Genomic DNA, 13,605 nt, shown 5'->3' with positions numbered 1-13,605 from the left:
AAATTTGGTCAATAAGAGCTTCTTGAAGCTGACCCCTCTGTCCTTTCAGGTACTCGATTACCTCCTTACTTCTGGCACAAACTGTTCCAGGGTCATCTTGTACTTTCCCTAACCCAACCCGGAATTACCACTAAAAAGAATGGAGACTATATTTAGAAACTGAGGTCTGAATACTAGATGAAGCACTATGCAAGTGATTTTAAAACCCTGGTATCAGAATAAGATGTAAAGAAAAATGCAGCCAACTTTGTGAACTTTGTCAGATGACCCCTCTGCCTGGGAGAATCATCCCTCAACTTATTTTAATTAGTATTTCCTCAGAAAATACCAGAAGAGTCTGAGGTCCATCTGGATTAGGATCATTTCCCTGTAACAAACAAGTCTGTGGAGTCCTAAACTTCACGATGTTCATCACACCTCAAAATATTCAAAGTCTATCTCATCTGAGAACTCAACTAGGGAGGAATCTTCTTCTAAACTTCTGTGGTTGTTGACCACATCCAATTCCTCACAGGCTGCCAGACTGAGGGCCTCAGTTTCTTGCTGGCTGTTGGCCAGAGTCCACCCTCAGTTCCTTGACATGTGGTGCTCTCCAAAGGGCATCTTAACACATGGCAGCTTGCTTCTTCAAAGTCTGCAGGGAAGAGAGGATATACATTATAATATGCAAGGGGTACATTAGGATATGTTATGTCATCAAGAAATTGACATCTAATTATCTTTGCTGTATTCTAATAGGGATGTGTGCAACTCATATTCAAGGGGAGGGGATTTAAAAAGAAAATTCTTCTTTTTAAAAGACTACCAGATAATCAATGTAGAAAAAAAGAAGAAAATTATCACTTTTCCATCTCCACTGTAATATTGATTTAGCTACAGTTCATCAATAGGTGCATACAACTTTGATGTCAAAATATATCTGAAAACCGAATGTTCACACAGGCTCAAAGTATCAACCCACAAATGTTTAATAGTACCAGAAAACATACCTTTGCAACAGAAATACCTAGCGGTTACCAACTTAATCAAGTGATCAAACTTAGTATCACCAACACTTATAATCTGCCTCCTGAAATCTTCAAAAAGTCAACATCATGGAAAACAACATTTAGTTTGAGGGGTACCATGCTAGATTATAAGAAACCAAAGAGTTCTCCCTCTTGAGAGAGCACTGGAATCACAACTAACTGCTGAACAGTCATCAGCAGGAAGACACTGGAACTCACCAAAAAAGATACCCCACATCCAAAGACAAAGGAGAAGCCACAGTGAGACGGTAGGAGGGGCACATCACAATAAAATCAAATCCCATAACTGCTGGGTGGTTGACTCCACAAACTGGAGAACACTTATACCACGGAAGTCTACCAACTGTAGTGAAGGTTCTGAGCCCCACGTCAGGCTTCCTAACCTGGGGGTCCAGCAACGGGGGGAGGAATTCCCAGAGAATCAAACTTTCAAGACAAGTGGGATTTGACTGCGGGACTTCGACAGGACTGGGGGAAACAGAGACTCCTCTCTTGGAGGGTACACACAAAATAGTGTGCACATCAGGACCCAGGGGGAAGGAGCACTGACCCCATAGGAGACTGAACCAGACCTACCTGGTAGTGTTGGAGGGTCTCCTGCAGAGGCGGGGGCGGCTGTGGCACACTGTGGGGACAAGGACACTGGCAGCAAAAGTTCCAGGAAGTACTCCTTGGTGTGAGCCCTCCCAGAGTCTGCCATTAGCCCCACCAAAGAGCCCAGGTAGGCTCCAGTGTTGGGTCGCCTCAGGCCAAACAACCAACAGGGAGGGAACTCAGCCCCACCCATCAGCAGACAAGCGAATTAAAGTTTTACTGACAATCCAAAACCTGTGGGATGCAGCAAAAGTAGTTCTAAGAGGGAAGTTTATAGCCATACAGTCCTACCTCAAGAAACAAGAAAAATCTCAAATAAACAATCTAACGTTACACCTGAAGGAACTAGAGAAAGAAGAACAAACAAAACCCAAAGTTAGTAGAAGGAAAGAAATCATAAAGATCAGAGCAGAAATAAATGAAATAGAAACAAAGAAAACAATAGCAAAGATCAATAAAACTAAAAGCTGGTTTTTGAGAAGATAAAATTGATAAACCTTTAGCCAGACTCATTAAGAAAAGAGGGAGAGGACTCAAATCAGTAAAATTAGAAATAAAAAAGGAGAAGTTACAATGGACACTGCAGAAATACAAAGCATCATAACAGACTACTACAAGCAACTCTACACCAATAAAATGGACAACCTGGAAGAAATGGAAAAATTCTTAGAAAGGTATAACCTTCCAAGACTGAATCAGGAAGAAATAGAAAACATAAACAGACCGAATACAAGTAATGAAATTAAAACTGTGATTAAAAATCTTCCAACAAACAAAAGTCCAGGACCAGATGGCTTCACAGGTGAATTCTATCAACCATTTAGAGAAGAGCTAACACCCATCCTTCTCAATCTCTTCAAAAAATTACAGAGGAAGGAATACTCCCAAACTCATTCTATGAGGCCACCATCACCCTGATTACCAAAACAAGAGAAAGTTACTACAAAAGAAAATTACAGACGAATATCACTGATGAACATAGATGCAAAAATCCTGAACAAAATACTAGCAAACAGAATCCAACAACACATTAAAAGGATCATATACCATGATCAAGTGGGATTTATCCCAGAGATGCAAGGATTCTTCAATATATGCAAATCAATCAGTGTGATACACCATATTAACAAATTGAAGAGTAACCATATGATCAACTCAACAGACGCAGAAAAATCTTTTGCCAAAATTGAACACCCATTTATGATCAAAACTCTCCACAAAGTGGGCATAGAGGGAACCTATCTCAACATAATAAAGGCCATATACAATAGACCCACAGCAAACATTCTCGGTGAAAAACTGAAAGCATTTCCTCTAAGATCACGAGCAAGACAAGAATGTCCACTCACACCACTATTATTATTCAACATAGTTGTGGAAGTCCTAGCCATGGCAATCAGGGAAGAAAAAGAAATAAAAGGAATACAAAGTGGAAAAGAAGAAGTAAAACTGTCACTGTTTGCAGATGACATGATACTATATGTAGAGAATCCTAAAGATGTCAGCAGAAAACTTCTAGAGGTAATCAATGACTTTGGTAAAGTTGCAGGATACAAAATTAATGCAGAGAAATCTCTTGCTATTCCTCTACACTAATGACAAAAGATCAGAAAGAGAAATTAAGGAAACAATCCCATTCACCACTGCAACAAAAAGAATAAAATACCTAGGAATAAACCTACCTAAGGAGGTAAAAGAGCTGTACTCAGAAAACTATACGACACTGATGAAAGAAATCAAAGATGACACAAAGAGATGGAGAGTTATACCATGTTCTTGGGTTAGAAGAATCAATATTGTGAGAATGACTGTATTACCCAAAGCAATCTACAGATTCAATGCAGTCCCTATGAATTGACCAATGGCATTTTTTACGGAACTAGAAAAAAAATCTTAAAATTCGTATGGAGACACAAAAGACCCCGAATAGCCAAAGCAGTCTTGAGGGAAGAAAACGAAGCTGGAGGAATGAGACTCCCTGACTTCAGACTATATTACAAAGCTACAGTAATTAAGGCAATATGGTACTGGCACAAAAACAGAAATGTAGATCAATGGGACAGTGTAGAAAGCCCAGAAATAAACCCACACACCTAAGGTCAACTAACCTATGACAAAGGAGGCAAGGATATATAATAGAGAAAAGACATTCTCTTCAAGAAGTGATGCTGGGAAAACTGGACAGCTACATGTAAAAAAAATGAAATTAGAACACTAACATCACACACAAAAATAAGCTCAAAGTGGATTAAAGACCTAAATGTAAGACTGGACACTGTAAAACTCTTAGAGGAAAAAATAGGAAGAACACTCTTTGACGTAAATCACAGCAAGATCTTTTTTGACGCATCTCCTAGAGTAATGGAGATAAAACCAAAAATAAACAAATGGGACCTAATGAAACTTAAAACTTTTGCACAGCAAAGGAAACCATAAACAAGACAAAAAGACAACCCTCGGAATAGGAGAAAATATTTGCAAATGAAGCAACTGACAAAGGATTAATCTCCAAAATTTACAAGCAGCTCATGCAGCTCAATATCAAAAAAACAAACAACCGAATTAAAAAATGGGCAGAAGACATAAACAGACATTTCTCCAAAGAAGGCATACAGATGCCCAAGAAGCACATGAAAAGCTGCTCAACATCACTAATTATTAGAGAAATGCAAATCAAAACTACAATGAGGTATCACCTCACACCAGTTAGAATGGGCATCATCAGAAAATCTACAAGCAACAAGTACTGGACAGGGTGTGGTGAAAAGGGAACCCTATTGCACTGTAGGCGGGAATGTAAATTGATACAGCCACTATGGAAAACAGTATGGAGGTTCCTTAAAAAAACTAAAAATAGAATTACCATATGACCCAGCAATCCCCCTACTGGGCATATACCCAGAGAAAACCATAATTCAAAAAGACAAATGCACCTCAATGTTAATTGCAGCTCTGTTTACAATAGCCAGGTCATGGAAGTAACCTAAATGCCTGTCGACAGACGAATGGATAAGGAAGATTTGGTACATATATACAGTGGAATATTACTCTGTCATAAAAAGGAATGAAATTGGGTCATTTGTAGAGACGTGGATGGACCTAGAGACTATCATACAGAGTGAAGTAAGTCAGAAAGAGGAAAACAAATGTTGTATATTAACGCATATATGTGGAATCTAGAAAAGTGGTACAGATGAACCAGTCTGCAAGGCAGAAAGAGACAGATGTAGAGAACAAACGTATGGACACCAAGGTGGGGAAAGCAGGGTAGGGGGGCGCTGGGATGAACTGGGAGATTGGGATTGGCATATATATACTCTAATATGTATAGATAACTAATTTAAAAAAAGAAACCAAAGAGAGTACCAGAAAGTGGGAAATATGGCAGCCCCCTTAGAGTCTGTCCATCACACTGATGGATATGACATTCTACTGTGGGGAATGAGATGATACACACATGAAGTGCAATATCAGATGGTTATAAATCTACAAAGTGAACAGAGTAATAAGATGGAGAATTGTTGGATGGGGCACTTTACCTAGTGTGTAAAGATGAGACCTCTGGGTAAGGTAAAATTGGCTAAGACCTAATCGTGATAAAGGATAAGTCGTGTGAAGATGTGCAAAGGGGAAAAGAGTGAATAAGTGCAAAGACTCTGTGGTAGAAATAAATTGGTCATAGAAGGAGGCCAGGAAGCCTAGGGGAGCTACACAAATTGCTTTAGAGAGAGGCATTTACAAGACCGTATGGGACTTGTTGGACATAGAGTAAAGAGTTCGGATTTTATTTAATTATAATTTGAAGCCAGTGGAGCAGCTCTACACTAGAGAGTGAGATGGTCTGTTTTCTGCTCTTACGGGATTCATTCTGACTCCTGGTTTTTTTTTTGTTGTTGTTGTTGTTGTTTTGTTTTTGTTTTTTTTTTTGGTATGCGGGCCTCTCACTGCTGCGGCCTCTTCCGCTGCGGAGCACAGGCTCCGGACGCGGAGGCCCAGCGGCCACGGCTCACGGGCCCAGCCGCTCCGCGGCATGCGGGATCCCCCCAGACCGGGGCACGAACCCGCGCCCCCCCGCATCTGCAGGCGGACTCCCAGCCACCGCACCACCAGGGAAGCCCCTGACTCCTGTTTTTTTGAATGGGCTAAAGAGGGAGAGTAAAAATAAGGGGGACCAGTTTAGAGGCTGTTGTAACAATCCAGTTGAGAGATGATGATGATTTAGACCAGGATGAGGGTAATGGATTGAATGAGAGGTGGTCAGATTTGGTATATGGTTGAAGGCAGGGGCTGTGGGATTTCCTAATGGGTGAAATAAGTGACTGAGAGAAGTCATGATGTGGTCAATCGATTGGGCTGAGCATTTGGGTTGATAGTACTGGAGGGAGGATGGATACGAAGAATCAATGTCTTAGAGCATTTTCTTTTTAATAGACTATTTTTTAGAGGAAATTTTAGGTTCATAGCAAAATTGAGAAGAAAATACAGAGAGTACCCATATATACCTCCCTAAACATATGCATAGATTCCGCTGCTATCAACATTTCACTGCAGTGGTAGATTGTTACAATCTATGGCATGGGATTATCACCCAAAGTCCATAGTTTACATCAGGTTTCACTCATGGCGTTACATAATTTGTGGGTTTTGACAAAGAAAAACTGACATGTATCCAGCTTCACAGTATCACACAGAATAGTTTCACTGCCCTGAAATTTTCTGTGCTCTACCCTATTCATCTTTCCTCCCCACAACCCTTGGTAACCACTGACCTTTACTGTCTCCATAGTTTTTTGTTTTTCAGAATGTCATACAATTGGAATCATACAATATGTAGCCTCTTAATAATTTTTTTTTTCTTTTAGTAATATGTGTTTAAAGTTCTTCCATGTCTTTTCATGGCTTGATAACTTCCTTTTAATGCTTAATAGTACTCAGTTGTCTGAATTGTCCCATAGTTTGTTTATCCATCACCTACTGAAAGGCATCTTGGTGGCTTCCAAGTTTTGGCAGTTGTGAATAAAGCTGCTGTAAACATCCGTGTGCTGGTTTTTGTGTAGACATAAATTTCCAGCTCATCTGGGTATAAACCAAGGAGCACGATCACTGGATTGTATGGTAAAACTATGTTTAGTCTTGTAAAAAACTTGGAGCATTTTTTATTGTATTAAATTCCATACACACATCCTCTTATTACCTCCTCTATGTCATATATATGCTACCACATCTAACTGGTTGTAGGCTACTGCCACTTCTATATCAAGCCTTTTTTTCATTGCCTTACAAATTCTTCTGGTTCTCCAAGATTAATGTAATGATGTGGGTGCCATCTAGTGGACATAAAGAAAATGTGTTTTGATAAAATGAGAACAACCACAAAAAGACTGATTAAAAATAACTAAATCGAAATCTTATTCAATTGTGCTAAATAAGAAAAAACGATTTCAGTGCTTTGGACCTTGAACCCATGTTTGGACTACAGTGGGGTCCAAAACTAGGCAAGGCATGGTAGAGAAAAGTAATAAGTAAAGATTAGTCAGCAAGTTAATATCCTGAATATGTTCACCAAAATGATCTGGGGTCTGCATACATATACAGAGATTTTTCGTGTGTGTGTGAGAGAGAGAGAGAGAGAGGGAGGGAGGGAGGGAGGGAGAGGGAGAAGAGAATATTAAAGAATAAAACGTGGCGATTGTCTTCAAGAAAAAGTGCAAGATGCAATGATTCAGTATTTAAATTGTAAATTATAAATGGCAGGAGAGGGAAACCCAGAGGGCAGAGGGCTCAGGGAAGGTGTCACTAAAACACTGTGAACTGACATGGGTCTTAAAATATGAAGAAGATATGAGTAGGTAACAGGGAGAACATCATGAGGAGAGGATAAATTCAGAGCAGTAGAAAGCAAAGTTTGAATTCTAGACATCCATCCAGAATACCAGTATCTATTTGTTTTAACCCATTTGGACTTAAAGAAGAGGTAGAAAGGGTAAGTGAGTTAATTCAGTTTCTATAGGAGACTCTAACGAAGAGTAACTGTAATAGTAATAAAAGATGATGCTAGTATTAACAATGATGGTGATAGTAAGAGCTAACCCTGATGTATTGCAGTTACTCATATATGTAGTCATTGTTCTAATTACTTTTACATATATTATCTCATTTAAACTTCATAACAATCCTGTGAGGTAGGTATTATAATATTTCTCATTTTAATTTGAGGAAACTGAGACAGCAATTTTTTTTATATTTACTTTCACTAAATCACAAAGTTAATACATAGAGGAGTCTGGATTCAGACCCCAAAGTCGGCTTTCTAAGAATTATGATCACTTGAATTCTGCTAGATAGAGTGAAGCAGTTGGGATGGACAGACTTAGAAACCTGAACTGTGGGTCTTGTTCTGTGACTTACATACCTTGGGAAAAATCCCATCCTGTTCCTGGGCTTTAGTTTCCTCATCTACTTAGTAAGCATATCAAACCATGTTGCCTCTGACGTGTCGCTGAGTTCTAAAATATGTTGATTATGTTTAACTAGGATGTTCAGTGTTTTGTTCTGATAGCTGAAAAAATCCCAACCCTTGAGAATTTATGTTCAAATATAGGGATAATATAATGTACTCCTAATTGATGACACCTCTTTCCTGACTTACATGTGAGGTAGGGGTTTAGACTGCCCTACGTGGACAACTCTATTGTTGTTTTGGGGGCGAGGGTGGTGCTGTGGATTGGAATAGTGTCGGAGAGTCAGCTCAGTGAGAAGGGCAGCCATGGAAGGCTCTCCATCCTTGCCTCGCTTCTCCTTCACCACTCGAATCTATGGAGTCCTATTGACAGAACTCACAAAGCTCTCTTGAATCCGTCTGAAGCTCTGTCGAATCTCTACAAACTTCTCTTGAGTCTGCTCAGAGCACTCCCTCTCTTTATCCTGACTCAGGACATCATCCTTGTCTCCTAACGGGTCTCCTGGCCTCCAGTATGGCTCCTTTCCATTCTCTCCGTGGGCCGAGTTAGCCAACTGGATGATTCTTCTTCTGACACTCCTCCAGTGGCTTTTCACACTGCACTTGGGTTGAGTACCTAGAATTCTCATTTCTTTCATGTGGTTTAGGAGGCATTTCCTGTTTGGAACACTGCTTGCATTCCAGCCCGGGCTACGCCACTCCCTGTTGAATTTTACCTTTTATCCATTTCTTTCCGCATATTCTTTGACCTCCAGGCTTCTACAACAGGCTGTTCTGGAATAGGCCCCCTCCACAGCCCTCACCCCAACACCACCCCGAGGAACTGCTTCTGGCACTAGGTTTCAGCTGAGTTTCACCATCCTTGAAAAGCTCCCCTAACTTCCATCCTTGCCATAGCTGACCCTTCTGTATGTGGCCATGACAGCCTTCAGTGCACTGGTCCTAGCACCTACCATATGATGAGGCTGTTGCCTGAAGGACCATATGCCTTTACTGTCATTGCCTACTGGACTATAAGAACCGTAGAGGCAAGAACTGAACCTGCCTTGTTCACACCAGTGTTTCCCGTTTGAGAACAGTGCTTACTACAAAGCAGATGCCTAATGAGTGAATGAATGAGCGCGGGAAGGAACCAATCAAATGAAAAATCAACATTTAAATACCTCAAAGGTTTATGGAAGGCCAGGGTTACGTGGGGACTTCAGCTCATATAGCTGAACTCCCATATAGAGCCTGCCTGCTTTGCACACACTGTGCAAAGCACCCAGCATCAGCTAGTCATAGACACGATAAACCCCAGAGCTGCAGAAACCTTCAGCCTCTGCTGCTCTTTGGAATGTTCTGACCCAGAGACTCCCCACTGAGCTGCTGAGCAACATCACCTAGACCTGTGAGCCCCTTCTGATTCCCTCTCCCAGGAATACCTTGCCTTCTTCCCCTGTGGTTGGCGGCCCCCTCTTGTGGTGCCCACTGGAAGGTCTCGTGCTTTGAGGGACTTGCCTCCAATCCCTTCCCCTCATTTAAACTCTCAGAGCATTACCCAAATAAAGCTGGTTGTGCTACTGCCACCTTGTGGTCACTTTTTTCCCATCATCGGTGGCAAAATGCCTTGAACTCCTTAACAGTCTTTAAAATGAGGTTGAGGTTTTTTTTTTCTTTAACATCTTTATTGGGGTATAATTGCTTTACAATGGTGTGTTCGTTTCTGCTTTATAACAAAGTGAATCAGTTATACATATACATATGTTCCCATATCTCTTCCCTCTTGCGTCTCCCTCCCTCCCACCCTCCCTATCCCACCCCTCCAGGTGGTCACAAAGCACCGAGCTGATCTCCCTGTGATGCGGCTGCTTCCCACTAGCTATCTACCTTACGTTTGGTAGTGTATATATGTCCAGGCCTCTCTCTCGCTTTGTCACAGCTTACCCTTCCCCCTCCCCATATCCTCAAGTCTGTTCTCTAGTAAGTCTGTGTCTTTATTCCTGTCTTACCCCTAGGTTCTTCATGATATTTTTTTCCCTTAAATTCCATATATATGTGTTAGCATATGGTATTTGTCTTTCTCTTTCTGACTTACTTCACTCTGTATGACAGACTCTAGGTCTATCCACCTCATTACAAATAACTCAATTTCGTTTCTTTTTATGGCTGAGTAATATTCCATCGTATAGATGTGCCACATCTTCTTTATCCATTCATCCGATGATGGACACTTAGGTTGTTTCCATCTCCGGGCTATTGTAAATAGAGCTGCAATGGACATTTTGGTACATGACTCTTTTTGAATTATGTTTTTCTCAGGGTATATGCCCAGTAGTGAGATTGCTGGGTCATATGGTAGTTTTATTTGTAGTTTTTTAAGAAACCTCCATACTGTTCTCCATAGTGGCTGTACCAATTCACATTCCCACCAGCAGTGCAAGAGTGTTCCCTGTTCTCCACACCCTCTCCAGCATATATTGTTTCTAGATTTTTTGATGATGACCATTCTGACTGGTGTGAGATGATATCTCATTGTAGTTTTGATTTGCATTTCTCTAATGATTAATGATGTTGAGCATTCTTTCATGTGTTTGTTGGCAGTCCGTATATCTTCTTTGGAGAAATGTCTATTTAGGTCTTCTGCCCATTTTTGGATTGGGTTGTTTGTTTGTTTGTTATTGAGCTGCATGAGCTGCTTGTAAATTTTGGAAATTAATCCTTTGTCAGTTGCTTCATTTGCAAATATTTTCTCCCATTCTGGGGGTTGTCTTTTGGTCTTGTTTCCTTTGCTGTGCAAAAGCTTTGAAGTTTCATTAGGTCCCATTTGTTTATTTTTGTTTTTATTTCCCTGTCTCTAGGAGGTGGATCAAAAAGGATCTAGCTGTGATTTATGTCATAGAGTTTTCTGCCTATGTTTTCCTCTAAGAGTTTGATAGTTTCTGGCCTTACATTTAGTTTTTTAATCCATTTTGAGCTTATTTTTGTGTATGGTGTTAGGGAGTGATCTAATCTCATTCTTTTACATGTACCTGTCCAGTTTTCCCAGCACCATTTATTGAAGAGGCTGTCCTTTCTCCACTGCACATTCCTGCCTCCTTTATCAAAGATAAGGTGACCATATGTGCATGGGTTTATCTCTGGGCTTTCTATCCTGTTCTATTGATCTTTCTGTTTTTGTGCCAGTACCAAACTGTCTTGATTACTGTAGCTTTGTAGTATAGTCTGAAGTCAGGGAGCCTGATTCCTCCAGCTCCTTTTTTCGTTCTCAAGATTGCTTTGGCTATTCGGGGTCTTTTGTGTTTCCATACAAATTGTGAAATTTTTTGTTCTAATTCTGTGAAAAATGCCAGTGATAGTTTGATAGGGATTGCATTGAATCTGTAGATTGCTTTGGGTAGTAGAGTCATTCTCACAATGTTGATTCTTCCCATCCAAGAACATGGTATATCTCTCCATCTATTTGTATCATCTTTAATTTCTTTCATCAGTGTCTTATAATTTTCTGCATACAGGTCTTTTGTCTCCTTAGATAGGTTTATTCCTAGATATTTTATTCTTTTTGTTGCAGTGGTAAATGGGAGTGTTTTCTTGATTTCACTTTCAGATTTTTCATCATTAGTGTATAGGAATGCCAGAGATTTCTGTGCATTAATTATTTATCCTGCAACTTTACCAAATTCATTGATTAGCTCTAGTAGTTTTCAGGTAGCATCTTTAGGATTCTCTATGTATAGTATCATGTCATCTGCAAACAGTGACAGCTTTACTTCTTCTTGTCCGATTTGGATTCCTTTTATTTCCTTTCCTTCTCTGATTGCTGTGGCTAAAACTTCCAAAACTATGTTGAATAATAAGAGTGGTGAGAGTGGGCAACCTTGTCTTGTTCCTGATCTTAGTGGAAATGGTTTCAGTTTCTCACCACTGAGGATGATGTTGGCATGGGTTTGTCATATGTGGCCTTTATTATGTCGAGGAAAGTTCCCTCTATGCCTACTTTCTGCAGGGTTTTTATCACAAATGGGTGTTGAATTTTGTTGAAAGCTTTCTCTGCATCTATTGAGATGATCATATGTTTTTTCTCCTTCAGTTTGTTCATATGGTTTATCACATTGATTGATTTGCGTATATTGAAGAATCCTTGCATTCCTGGAATAAATGTGTTTGAGTTTTATCTTAAGAGTAACGGGAAGTAATTGAAGCGTTGTAATCATAGGGTTGACGTGATCTTACATTCTAAAAGATGTCTCAGTTGGAGAGGACCAAGAGGGGAATAAGACCAGTTAAGAGGCTGCTGTTGTAATCTGGGTGAGTGGAGATGAGGCTAAGATTAGGACAGCACTAATGGAAATGGAGAGAAGGAGATGAAGGTAAGATAAATTTCAGAGATGAAGTCAGTAGGACTTCCTGATGGATTAGAAGAGGGGAAGTAAAGATCAAGGATAAGTATTTGAGCAACTAGATGGATGTCATGCCCGTTTAAAAGGTGAACAAGATGAGGAGGAACAGATCTGTGGATTAAGGAGAAGTAAATTAAAAAGCTTGATGTATTAAGCTTGAAAACATAATAGTGACAACCCACCATCCTGTCTGTGAAAGCTACTTGTAGAATCTACTCTCAGCAGCGTCCTACAGTGTCACTGTGTGAGGGTGCCTTGGAATGAGTTTGTTTCATCTGTTGTTCTGAGAATTTGATCTGTCACTACATGCCCTTTGAGTGTAAAACATTTTTTTTGCAATAATTTTGTCAGTTTACTTCTCTAAATTTACTTTTTTTTTCCTTTCTAGAATTCTTTTTATTTGGGTTGGAATGCCTAGGCTGGTTCCTTAATTTAAAAGGAAAAAACATTTTTTTTTTTGACCTAGAAAAGTGAATTTTGCCAAAGTGGTTTTATTTATTTATTTATTTAAAATGTTTTTAATTTTATAGTGGAGTATAGTTGATTAACAATGTTGTGTTACTTTCAGGTGTACAGCAAAGTGATTCAGTTATACATGTATCTATTCTTTTTCAGATTCTTTTCCCATTTAGGTTATTACAAAATATTGAGCAGAGTTCCCTGTGCTATACAGTAGGTCCTTGTTGGTTATCTATTTTAAATATAGCAGTGTGTACATGTCACTACTTTCTATGTTCTCTCTCTGTCTCTTTGCTCTACTTTGTAGTTTCCCTAAGCTTTATTTTCTAGTCCTTTTGTGAGACTGAAATTTCTGCTGACCTTTTTAATATGTAAGAACTCTGTTGGTTTTCAGAAACATACCAATTTTCACATCCTATTCATGTTTTATTGATGAGAAATCTGCTGCTAATGCTCTGAAAGTTTTGGGGGATATCATCATGATTTTATTTAAGCTTCTTCTCATTTCTTGGCTTTCTATCAGTTGCATTTTATACTGGGGCCTTGATCTTTTCTAAAAATGATTTTGTAAGATATTTGTGTTCCTTGATGTTTTTTTCCTATTTAAGACCGGGACACTTGAAATCAAGTGGAATTTGGGGTGTGAGATTTGTGCTCCTCGGCAGTGGGTTTTACTGAGGGACCA

This window comes from Phocoena sinus, chromosome 3 (assembly GCF_008692025.1).
Source record: "Phocoena sinus isolate mPhoSin1 chromosome 3, mPhoSin1.pri, whole genome shotgun sequence".
In the NCBI taxonomy this organism is placed as follows: domain Eukaryota; kingdom Metazoa; phylum Chordata; class Mammalia; order Artiodactyla; family Phocoenidae; genus Phocoena; species Phocoena sinus.
The sequence above is the reverse complement of the archived record's forward strand: the minus strand, read 5'-3'. Positions refer to the sequence as shown.